Consider the following 13,547-nt stretch of genomic DNA (forward strand, 5'->3'; position numbering starts at 1 on the left):
CCTTTTTTCCTTTTGTTTTGAAATAAGATCTACCTTGGAGATCATACACGAAAACAGAAATGATATCACCATGAACTTGACAAGGATAAAAGTGGACAAGCTAATTACTCACCCCTATTTTGACAGCTGGATCTTGGATAATGACATCGCTTTACTCTTGCTCCAATCCCCATTTAACTTGAGTGTCACCAAAGTCCCCATCTGCCTTTCAGAAGTCACTGACATACATAGATGGAGAAACTGCTGGGTGTCTGGATGGGGCCTTACTAGTGAGTTACTGTAGCTCAGCCCACCGGAGGGTAGCACCCTGGCTGATGTTTGCAAGGAGAATAAAAAAAGCTGGAGACTTTGCTGGCCCTGAAAAGGCTGCCTGGTGGATTAGGAGCCTTTAAGGTTCTATGATGAACTTTCTCCTCAGTTCATATGGGAGCTGTCCTTCCTATGCCTTCCTGGCCTCCTGGAGCAAGTTTTATGCCCAGATTGTGGAACATGAACCTTGAATAGGGCCTCAGGGATGACCCAGGCAGAGGTTTTCAGAGTCAGAGGGGTGACTTGGAGAAATGTAGAGGGACATATAGATGGGCAAAGGGGTGGCAAAATGGACTGTGCTCAAGGAAATCCATCCTGTGCAGTTCTGTTCCAATTGATGGTGTCAATTCTGTGCCCTTGGGATAAGGGGCTCTGTGACTAAAACATTTGAAAATCACAGATCAAGGAGAAGGGCATAAACTGAATGTGAACTTGTCTTTATAGAGTCAACCTGCAAACGACACAAGATGGTGACCTTCATCTTGGTACATGTGTCCTTCATCTTGGTACATGTGTCTTGCCCCATAATCAACGGAGCAGAAAAAAATGAATTCCAGTCAGTGCTCCTCTTCCCAGCAGTCCCCCAATGGCTGTATGTGGATTCCCACATGGTCCCAAAGCTCAGAGCTACATTAGATTTCCTAGGAATTGCCCTTAGAAATTTATCACGAGCTTCAAAGAGGGCCACTTTCTTAATGTAGAACTCCTCATGCTTCATCCAGCTCATCTTCACTGATCCTCTTCTATGGTCCAGGCAGTGTTCTAGGTTCTAGGGATTCAGCAATACTGTACAAAGACAAAACTATCCTCATCTCTGGGGAGTGAATATTCTAGGTGTTGGGCTCACTTCCTCGTGAGGCCTGAAACAATTCAAGCCCACCATTATGTGTTGTGAGCCCCAGGACAGAACTTGTAACTGTGGAATCTCTTTACATCCTTGTGGATATAAAAGAAACGTATTTTTAGCCTCTAGTTCAGTGGTTCTCAACCTTCCTAATGCCGCGACCCTTTAATACAGTTCCTCATGTTGTGGTGACCCCCAATGTCATTGTTACAAATTGAACATAATTAAAGCATAGTGATTAATCACAAAAACAATATGTAATTATATATGTGTTTTCCGATGGTCTTAGGCGACCCCTATGAAAGGGTCGTTCGATCCCCAAAGGGGTCGCGACCCACAGGTTGAGAAACGCTGCTCTAGTTGGAGACTGGCAACTTCCATGGGGCTAGAAGATGGTGCACACAGGCTGAAACCCAGTAGGGTCCAGTTCTGGGGACCTGTGGATTCAGGGAGGGTGGGCTTGAGAGTCTGCTGGCCATCCTTCCCACCCTCTCCTCACTCAGTCCACATGTGGGTTGTTCTCTGGACCATAGGGAAGTTCCCTTGTCATTGAGGTGAAAAGATACAATGTGGGTGGGTGCTTGACCTCCACTCATAGGGACCACTTTGAGCTCAGGGTCCTCTCTCCATTTGCTTCTTCTTTGGGTCAGTTCCTCTGGGAGGTGTGCATCAAGAGCTGCAGAAAGTCAACATCCAGCTGGTCAAATGGAGAAAGTGCTCCAATATTATGCCTATGGTCACCAGGAACATGCTGTGTGCTGGGAACGCTCATGGTGGGAAGGATGCCTGCCAGGTAATGGAGCTGGTCCTTTGATGGGAAAAGGGCTGCACAGAGGGCTGGCCAACCTTTCCAGGATAACTGGCTGCCCTCCTCCTCCCCTGAATAAGTTTCCTAAGGCTGCTGTAACAACCCACCACAAAGAGGGTGGATTAACACAACAGAAATGTATTCTCTCCAGCTCTAGAGGCCAGAAGTCCATAGTCAAAGCACCCATAGGTCCACACTCCCTTTGGAGGCTCCAGGGGAGGATCCTTCCTGGCCTTTTCTGGCTTCTGGTGGTTAAAATCCTTGACATTCCATAGCTTATAGGAGCTTCACTCCAACCTCTGCCTCCATCTCTTTACATGGTCTTCTCCCCTGTGTGCCTGTCTCTTCTGTTTTCTCTTAAAAGGACAGTGTTGGATTAGGGCCCACCCTAATTGAATAGGACTTCATCTTAAACTAATTACATCTGCAAAGTCACAGCCTGAGGTTCCGGGTGGACATGAATTTGGGAGAGATGATCTTCAACCTAGTACAGATGCTCTGTAACCAAACAGAGGCTGTGCAGGGTGGTGGTTGGGGGTGCGGGCTCCCCTAGCTTCTCTCCTGGCTTCTCTACTTACTGCCTATGACTTCCCTCTGTGCCTTTTCACATTTCATCACCTGTAAAATGGGAATACTAAGAGTTCCCACCTTTTATAACTGTTGTGGAAATTGATGCAATGCACAGCACGGTAGAGGAGGAACACGAACCTTGAGTAGGGCCTCAGGGACAACCCAGGCAGAGGTTTTCAGAATCAGAGAGGTCACTTGGAGAAATTTAGAGGGACATATTGATGGGCAAAGGGGTGGCAACATGGACTGGGCTCATTTTGCTGTGAATATCGTGTTCTCCATCACCATCTCTTACACATGCTTGGTGCTCAATAGCACACAAACTGCTTCCACAAATATATGAAAGGGTTAAGCACTGGCCCTACGAAGCAGGCCTATTTCAGATGGGGAGACTGAGGATCAGAAAGCTGACAGTCTTGAGGAGGACACACAGCAAGGTAAATTACAGACCCAGAATTCTGAGGAAGACATGCTGACTTCTGGGGTTAGAGCCATCTTTTGTGTTCCAGTAGAAGTGGGGCTCCAATGCCAGCTGCTCATATTTGGCTGTTCATCAACCACAAGTTACCACTGAGTACAGGCTCGCCACACATCAGGGCCCGGCTAAGTGCTGCACAAGTGTCATTTCCTTCCATTCACACAGCCGTCCTGCAGGAGACGTGCAGTTATCACCAGCATAAAAACCACACCTTAAAACACGGAGGAAGATTTTCACATTCTCTCAGCTGAAGCTTCACCCTGGGATTGGAACCAAGGTCTGTTTGGCTCCAGAAATTTAGGTTCTTAATGAGACTGTGCTCTGCCGAGCATCTTTCATGGAGAACCTTCCTTCTCCAGAGAAGTGATTGCAATTCATCTTAGAGAAAGATCATGGGCTTCTCCAGTGACTTCAAAGAATCTGGTAAAGGAGAGTCTGGTTCCAAGTAAGGTGATGTGCACAGCAACTTCTTCATGAGAACGTTCTTGGTGAAAAGAAATCAAACACATGTCTTGTTTTTTTGTTTGTTTGTTAATAGTTTTTCATTAGGATTTTTGCATATTACTGAATGGTGCCCCTTTTCAACTTTTTTGAGTCACTTAATATTTTCAAAGATAAATCTTTGTAACCTATGAAATGAGATGTACCGCCTGATCCTATGTCTGTAAAATAGTAATGCATAACGATGTAGAAAGTTGACTAAGGTGTTTCCTCTGCATGGTTGGAATTACAAATGTTATTTATTGCACTTATTTATTTGAGAACCTGGTAAAGAAAATTCAAGTGGTGAAGATGGCGCACAGTTTACCTCTTACACCCCCCAGAGAAACCACTGCTACAGAGTCCCATAGTCTACCCAAAACATGCTTCTTATACACTATCATGTGTCTATGTATAAATTTAATTATTTATATAATTATGGGATTTTTCATGTTATTTTTCCATATCTGAGGTTTTTGACTCTTTTTTTTTGAAGACACCTTATTCTTCAATAGAATTTAAAAAGTGTTCCAAAAGGTTTGGGGGCATAAAAAGGCAGAGTAGACCTCAATTTCCATGTCAATGATGTCTGTTTTGTTTGTAATTATTGGCAATCTTTTTCAAGATGTTCTTTCATTTATTATTGACTCTATTACAGATGTTCCCCATTCCCCCCCCCCCAATTTAACCACCTCCACCCAGCTCCCATCAGCCCTCCCTCTGGCCATTACCACACTGTTGTCTGTGCCCATAGCTATGCATATATGTTCTTTGGCTAATCTCTTCACCTTCATTCATTCAGTCTCCCCCATCCTATTTGCTCTGATGTCTGTCAGTCTGTTCCATGTATCCTTGCCTCATATTCTATTTTGTTCATCAGTTTATTTTGTTCATTAGATTCTACATATAAGTGAGTTCATATGGTATTTATTGTTCTCTGTCTGGCTGATTTTGCTTAGCATAATAATCTCCAGGTCCACTCATGCTATCACAAAAGGTAATAGTTCCTTCTTTTTAACAGCCATATAGTGTTCCATTGTGTAGATGTTCCACAGCTTTTTTATCCACTCATCCTCTGATGTGCACTTGGACAGTTTCCAGACTTCAGCTGCTGTAAATAACGCTGCTATGAACATAGGGGTGTATTTATGCTTTCTGAATGGTGTTTTGGGATTCTTCAGATATATTCCTAGAAGTGAGATCCCTGGGTCAAATGGCAGTTCATTTTATTTTTTTGAGAAAATGCACACTTTTTTTCACAGTGATTGCACCCATCTCATTGCCGCCAGCAGTGTAGTAGGGTTCCATTTTTCCATATCCTCGCCAGCACTTGTTTGTTAACTTATTGATGATGGTCATTCGGACAGATGTGAAATGATATTTTTAAAAGTGTAAATTGTTTAAAATTTCATGTTTTAAACTACAATGTAATCTTTTAACTAAGGAGTTCCCTCTGCATGGTTGGAATTAGGAATTACATATACTATGTCAGTTGGTATGTCTGCTGTATTCAACCAATGACCTATTATGGGGCATAATGGATTTTTGTGTTTGTATTTTCACTTTTTGCTGTGGTGAACAATCCAGGAAGAGCAATAGGGGCTGGCTGAAAGTGGCTTTGAAGTAAAAAGGCAGAGGGACAATTGAAAGAATTCTAAAATTTTAAAAAGTGCTTAGAGGCAACATGGATTAGCAAAGCACTTCTTTGTATGTTAAAATAAATGCACACAACTACATGAAGGTGATGATGGATGTTCCTTTTATGACCAAGTTGTCACTTATCATCATTGCTTTTGACCAAACTGCTTGTCACTCTTTCTGACAGTCACAGATCTGGGAACATAGCCATGTAGTTGGAGAGTCTAATCAAAATTTAAAATGTCTGTTTATCAAAAGTCACTGTAAGTGTTTCTTGCCTTGTACCAGGTGCCTACACAATAGGCTTTAGGAGTAACTTGTTACTGTTCTTTCTATTCCCAAACAACTTTTCTCTTCTAGGGTGACAGTGGGGGACCTCTGGTTTGCCAGAAAAAGAACAAAAACATATGGTACCAGCTGGGCATTGTCAGCTGGGGAGTGGGCTGTGGCCGGAAGAATGTGCCTGGAGTGTACACGAAGGTGGCTAATTACCTTGTATGGATTAATGTGGAGACCAACCTGTCAGGAAGGCCCTACATGTATGAGCCAGACTCTGGGTACAGTTTGCTTCTATCACCATTGCCCATCTTGTTACTTTATTTTGTGATGCTTCTATTAACCCTGTGACTAAACACTGTATTACCTCAAAACCCAGAGCCCTTCTCAGTTTGTGCAGTAAGTTCAAGGGCGCGGTAAAGGCTGTGAGGAGGGATTCACATATGATTATTTGTGCCTGAAGTAATCATATACATAGAGGGGTGCTTAAAAAACCCGGGACCCACAACCACGCCTATGGTTCCCCTGGATCTTAGAATAAGTTACCAATTTCAGCCTGAGTCCTCTCCACAGGCTTGGGTGAAGCATCCCTCCATGGGATCTCTGAAACAGAAAGCCTGTTCTTTCCTTTCTTACAGACAGGTATCCTTCCACAACTTGTTTCATCTTCCAAAGAGGTTGACAGCTTTCAATTTTCTTTTGCTCCTGAAATAAGAAACAATCCAGCTCCTCTCCCTTCATTTGCAGTTCATCCCTGAGACCTACAGACTTGGTTTCCAGAAAGATCCTTGTTCTTTATCCTCCTCTGCTTCCATATCTACTACCTGGTCCAGAGCCCCCATAAATGTTGCTTTTGGCTCTTATAGAACATGCACAATGATGCTAAGATTCAGGGTCAGGAAACCATTGAATAGAAAAGTCCTAGAGATGAGGTGGGAAAGCAACACACTGTGAATGAGGGTAGCATGTAGCTGCTGCCTCTTCTTCCACAGGAAAGAATGACTCTTCCATCCCCAACTCCCCAGAAGATGCTATATATCTGTCTCCAGCCAAGTTCAAAACATCAGAGTGTACTTCTGAAAGGGTCCCTCTTGCCCACCTCATAGCTAAATTAGCATAACATGATTTGGGCTGCCATACCTTTTCCACCTGAATTTGGTTTCTGTCTTCTCCAGTGGGACCAAAACAATCTTCTACGAGAGATTCCAAAATGCAGGCTAAGGCCCCTTGACCCATTTTTTAAAAATCTCAATTGCTATGGTTGGATAGTCACAAAGGAATGTAAAGATAGGCCCTCCTGCACAGTGTCAAGGGCATGGTTCTGATTAATGACAGAGATGGAAGGAGGCAAACTCTGTCCTCTGCACTTGCAGTCCAGGCTGTGTGCTCAGTCAGGCCGTGGGCACAGCTGCAGCCAAGGTTAGTGCCAGTGCAAGGACTGCCGACCTTGGGTGAATTATCACCCTTGTCCGACCCCAACATATACATTGAGAAGGACAACTAGTCTTATAAAAATGAACAACGTAATCACTGGTGTAATAGAAGCAATAAAAAATTCCAGAGTGATAGAATATATAAAGAACTCCCCAACTCAATAATAAGAAGGAAAACAACCCAACTTTCAAGAAAAAAAACTGACAAATTACTTAAGTAGACATTTCATTAGTTAAGATAAGTGAATGGCTAATATGCATATGAAAATATACTCAACATCATTAGGTATTAGAGAAATGCAAATTAAATTTACGATGAGATACTACTATACACCAACCAGAAGAGCTATAATTAAAAAAAAACCCAATAACAAATATTGGCAAGGATGTGTAGATACTGGAACTTTCCTACTTTGCTGGTGGTAATGTAAGATAACAGTTTGGCATTTCTTAAAATGTTAAAAATGTATCACTCAACACTCCTAGGAATTCTACTCCTAGGAATCTACCCAACATGTATGTGTATGCTCTTAGCACCATTATTCATTAGAGCCCCGATCTAGAAATAACCCAGATTTTCATTAACTGGTGGTAAATGGATAAACAAATGTGGTATATTCATCCATACACTGGAATACTATGTAGCAATAAAATGGAATGAACCTCTGATATGTTATACAACACAGATGAATGTCAAAACCAGGATGCCAAGTGAAAGAAGCCAGACACATAACACTGCCTATTGTTTAAGTCAATTTACATGAAATATTTAGAAAAGGCAAATTAACAGAGACAGAAATCAGATCAGAAGAGGCTGAGGTTGGAGTGGTGATTAACTGCAAAGGAGCATAAAGAAACTTTCTGGGATGATGGAAACATTCCCAAACTGGATTGTAGTGATGGCAGCACACCTATAAACGTCTAAACAACCACCACCACACACAAAAAGGAAACTAAAAAACATTGCACACCTAGAGTGAGCAGACATTATGGCAGGGGTCCTCAAACTACGGCCCGCGGGCCACATGCAAATACAAATATTGTATTTGTTCCCGTTTTGTTTTTTTACTTCAAAATAAGATATGTGCAGTGTGCATAGGAATTTGTTCATAGTTTTTTTTTTAAACTATAGTCCGGCCCTCCAACGGTCTGAGGGACAGTGAACTGGCCCCCTGTTTAAAAAGTTTGAGGACCCCTGCATTATGGTATGTAAATCGTAACAAAGTTGTTAAAAATTTTAAAGCCAAAATTCTTATGAAGAGATAACAATTCAGACATTGCTATACACATTTAATGATTAACTTTGGTGTTAATTACATTAACTTTGTGCTGTCCTACAAACTCTGAGAGCTGTTTGTTGTCATTCCTAGGGACTTTCCAGGGAGCTCAAATATTGGAAGTTTTTAAGCAGTGAGTGAGATCACGGACCCACCAGTATCATGAGACAAGGAGTCACAGAGCCTCCTAGTGCCCTGCCAGCTGGGGGCGGGGGGGGGTGGGTGTTAAAATGTTTCTTCCTGGTGGATTCCAGGCACCTCTAGAATTAGATAATTTCAGAGCACAGATTTTTCCCAAATGACCATCCAGCCAGAACAAGGGGTAGATTAGAGCAGATGGCATGAGCCCAGGAGGTCTCATATCGACTTTTGAATCCAGTTGGCTTCCGCCAGCAGTGCTGTCTCAGAAACATTATTCCCTGAAGTTCTCACTGTTGGCTGCTGACTGCTAATTGAAGAAATACTTTCAGAAATGAGGGAAGCGAACTCAAGTCTGCAGAAGCCAGTGTGGTTTGAGCATGGAAAATTACCTGCTCTTGCCTTGCTCTCAGGAAACTTGGTGTAGTTGGGAAAAGCATGTTCTGGTTCTGGCCATGTCTCTTGCAGGGCATGTGACCTTGGGCCAGGTATTTAACTTCTCTAAGCCTCAGCTTTCTGGCTTTTAATAGGAAGATAGGTAATAACGATGCCTTCCTCATATGTATCAGCAGCAAATTCATATAGAGAGACCGCATGTCAGTTCTGCTCTGTATAAAGGAAAGTGAAGTCAGACCGTCTGAGCTTTACCCTGAATCGTGGTACAATCTTGGGTCTCTCTCTTTGCTTTGTTTTTCCTGGGACAACACATTTGTCTGGAGACTGTCCTGATGCTGGTAGAAGCTTAGAATCTTTGAATTCTATTTACCATTGTTGTTGCACATTTTAGTTTTATATGTCTAACATAGTTGTTGCTTTGTACTATATATTCATTTATATTTACCCACATATTTACTCTTTCGGGTTTTATTTCTACCCAGGATCATTATTTCTTCTGCCAGAAGTTCTACTTCTCATTATTCTTCCCATGCAGACGTGTGGGCAACAAAATCCCTTAGTTTTTTTTGGCTTCAAAACATTTTCATTTTACCATCATTTTTGAAGGCTATTTTGCTGGGCTAGGTTCTAGACCAGGGGTGGGCAAACTTTTTGACTCAAGGGCCACAATGGGTTCTTAAACTGGACCGGAGGGCCGGAACAAAAGCATGGATGGAGTGTTTGTGTGAACTAATATAAATTCAAAGTAAACATCATTACATAAAAGGGTACAGTCTTTTTTTTTTTTTTTAGTTTTATTCATTTCAAACGGGCCGGATCCGGCCCGCGGGCCGTAGTTTGCCCACGGCTGTTCTAGACTGTCTCTTATTTTTCTTTCGTCACTTTAAAGATGTCATTCCATTAATTTCTGGCTTCCATCATTTCTGTTGAGAAGTCATATGCCATTTTGATTGCTGCTCCCCTAAAGGTAATGTGGCTTTTTTCCCCTTCCGTCTTGGGTTTTCACTAGTTTTACTATCATGTGCCTAGTTGTACTACTTCTGTGTTCCGTTTGCTTGAAGTTCTCTGAGCTTCTTGAACATGGGGGCTGGATGTTCTTAAGTTCTGAAAAATGCTCATTCGATATTTTTTAAATATTCATTTCATCTCATCCCTTGCCCTCTCTTTCTGAAACTGTAATTATACATATGACGGACACTGTAAATGTGGCCCACATGTCTCTAATGCTGTGCACATTTCCTTTCCTTGTCTCTCGGCACTGGCTTGTCTTTCAGTTAACTAATTCTGTGCTCTGCTGCCTCAAATATGCTGTGGATACCAACAATTTCATTAATTTAAGATATTATATATTTTGAGTTCTTATAAGACCCATCAATTCTTTACAAATTATAATCCTTAAAAACTTTTATTGAATTTATTAGGGTGACATGGGTTTATAAAATTATACAGTTTTAGGTGTACAATGATATCATACAGCATCTAGATATTCTATTCTGTGTTCACCACCCAAAGTCTAGCCTCTTTCTATCACAATTTATTGCCCCTTTGCCTCTAGCAATCATCATACTGTTTTTGTTGTTGTTGTTTTGATTAATCCCTTCACCAATTCTGAATCTTTTCATTCATTCTGTCCACCTTCCCTCCATTCTATTTAAAATATTTATTATGGTTCATCTGAAGCTCCATGTCTGGTTCTTCCAATGTCTGAATCCCATGTGATTCTGTCTCTATTCATGCCTTCCAGTCTGCTTTGAAATGAGTACAGCTTCACCAGCCATCTTTAGGACAGTGTTTCCATAATTTGTTTTCTATTTTCTTACATTCCACTTTCTGTGCTCTTATATTTAAAACATGTAAGTGGCACATAGTTGGTTTTATTTTCCATCTATATTGACTGTGTTAATGTCTAAACTGTGAGGTATATTTTCTTGATTTTATGGTAAGGTTAGTAATTCTAATTTTTAAATTTTAATTAAATGTAATAAATTCAAATAATCGACATTGTGCATTTAGAAAAAGGAAAGGGAAAGAGGTTCCATCCACATACTGTTGCTTCCACCTGAGAAGAGTCCCCTGTCCTCTGTTGGCTGATAAATTAAAGGGCTGATCACCTCCCTCCAGTCAGGGGTCAGCTGGGTCCTGGCTGCCTTTGCAGTCAGACCTCAGACAGACTCAGTCTTTCTCTCTCTGATCCTTATTTCCCAGGCATGGCCTTTGCTGTCCTGATTGAGAGCCTGGCCGGTCTCAAACTCCTTCAGCCTTGAAAGTCTACAGGAGAGTTGGGGTGTCCCACCTACATCTCCAGCTTCTCACCTCAGGAGCTTCAACCTGGCTCCTGTCTTGGGGAGGACAGGAGTGGTGATCTGGAGGCAGGTTCCTTCCTGTGGTGGGTCTTTCTTCCCTAAGCATTGGAGACAGCATGGCAACTCCTGTCCTTTAAGTTCATGTTAGCCTAGCTTCTTGCCAGTCATTCATTCAGCTTGAAATTGTGCACTTGGGGCTTCTCAAGTTTCCTGTTTCTTCCAGATCCTGCCACACCTGAGAGCTTTACTGGTTTCTCTCTGCTCCTATGAATGGCCTCTTTCTGAACCAAGTCTGAGCTTCAGCCTGTATTCAAAATTGGCAAATGTCCCCAGGGGAGAGGAGGGACAAAAACCTGTGGGCAACTTGGCAATATCACCTCATTTTGTAACAGTGTTGATTCTCTGAAATACCTAGTTTCTTTAGTTCTCACTGCTCTCATAGCTTTCCTATGCTGTGATTCCAAAAAAAAAAAATTATTCAGGTTTTTCTGTTGATACAGTAGGAATACTGATTTACTATAATTTACAGCATACTACCTAGAAGTGAAAATTGAGAGATTGGTTTTTAGTCCATTGGAAAGTAAAATTCCCTGCCCACCCCCCTCCCTCCCTGTTTACAGTATCCATTATCAGGATTTTTGCTTCAACACAGCTGTTGGCCATCTTCAATATAATGTTTTTCCTCTGAAATATTAGTCATATCATGTCATTTCTATCCTCTTAAAGGGCATCTGGAGGAAAAGGAGAAATCTGAACCTAGAGCCTTAACAGAGGTTAATAAGGAAAGAGACAGGTACTCATGGGGAATGCAAATTTTAAATGACGTAGCAAAGAGTGGGTTGGAGTAGGAATTATCAGGTTGTGGTTTGACACTGGATTCTGCCCCATACTGGGTTACACTGGGCGGGCCATTTCTTTCTCTCAGTCTCAGTCTCCTGGTGTTTAAAATACGGTTTGTTTGGCAGCAAAAACTATTCCTTACTCACCATTCCAATGCTGTCACATTGGGCATAGCGGAGCCCTGACTTAGCTCTTGTCTGTCTGTTTGAAACAGCCCCCAAAGCAATAGAAGTACTAGAAGGGCAGTGTGGTTTTCTGGCTTCTGTGGAAAACAGATAAATGACCACTGAAATAATTTCATCAGAGCTAGAGTGGAATGAGAGGGCTCAGGATTAGGGAGACGCCAAAAGTGCTGACAACATAAAGATCTACCTTACTCTGTCATTCCAGCCAAGAGGGCTGAAACCTGCAAGTCCAGGGTCCTGGAGCTGGACAGAGGGTTCCCCAAGCCCCCGTGGTCCTGGGGGACAGGGGCCAGCCTGAGATGCCAGGGAACTGGAGGGGGTGTGAGGATAAGGCACGACTTAGCTGGAGGGCCTGTGTCAATTCATCACCACTTCAGCCCTACTTGACCTACTTCAGACACTGTCAGTCTGGTGGCATCTGCTGCAAGAGAAAGGAGCCTAGCACATAAACACAAATTGGGAGGAGCAGAGCTATTTGGGGCAGGAGACATTAGGAAATAGAAAGTTCTCCCTAGGGAGTGTAGCCTGCTTCTTTTTCCACTTCTGTATTTGAGCTCTGCCCTGATTCTTTCTTGTTCCCAGCCAGCTAGGGTATTGAGCACAGGATGACAGAGACTCTGCTCCCATTTCATTAATTCCACATGGGACAGAGTGGGCAAGGCAAGTGCTGTGCTTGTGCCTTCACACAGGAATTAATTAGACTCTGATTGATTCAGTTTAGAGTGAAGAACTGAAGTCTTCTAAGAATGTTAGATCTAATCTCGATATTGACCTTTTTCCTTAATTCCTGGTTGTTGTTTTTTTGTTTGTTTGTTTGCTTTGTTGTGTGTGTGTGTGTTGGGGGGGGGGGGGTTGCACTAACTTGGAATTCTAAATCCCCACGCACCCTCTGAGCTAGAATAAAGGAGACTGATGATCCTGAAACTAGGCAGTCCTGTGGTGATAAACAAGGAATCTGATCAAGGCTGAAAAAGGTGGAACCAAATCAGCCAGTTCCCTAACTGGGATTAAAAATGAGATCGAGGCCCTGGCCCGTTTTGCTCTGTGGTTAGAGCATCAGCCCATGAACTAAAGGGTCTTGGGTTTGATTCTGGTCAAGGGCACATACCTCGGTCGTAGGCTCCATCCCCAGCTCCAGTCAGGAGGCAACCAATCAATGTGTCTCTCTCACATTGATATTTCTCTCTCTCTCCCCCTCCCTAAAATTCTCTCTAAAAATGTATGGGAAAAATATCCTCAGGTGTAGATTAACAAAATAAAAAAAAAATGGGATTGAAGACTCAGTCATTCTAAGTACATCTTGAGAAAATTGTCTTTGCAAGTTGGCAAATTCTAAGGACTAAGGACCAATTTCCCAAGTATTATATCGTGTGGTCCTCCTAACAGCCAAACGGGGGTGGTCTTAAAGTGTCATCTTAAATACATGCAAAATTCTGTGCCACAGGCTGGTGTTGATACTCAGTACGGGGCAGTCCTCCTAACTCTCCCAGGACTGTAATGACTGACATCGGGGAAACCTTACTTCCCAGACTCCCTCTGTAGGAGTTGAGTCCCTTCATATTAAGGGATGTC

The sequence above is a fragment of the Myotis lucifugus genome, unplaced genomic scaffold (assembly GCF_000147115.1).
Source record: "Myotis lucifugus unplaced genomic scaffold, Myoluc2.0 scaffold_1, whole genome shotgun sequence".
Taxonomy (NCBI): Eukaryota; Metazoa; Chordata; class Mammalia; order Chiroptera; family Vespertilionidae; genus Myotis; species Myotis lucifugus.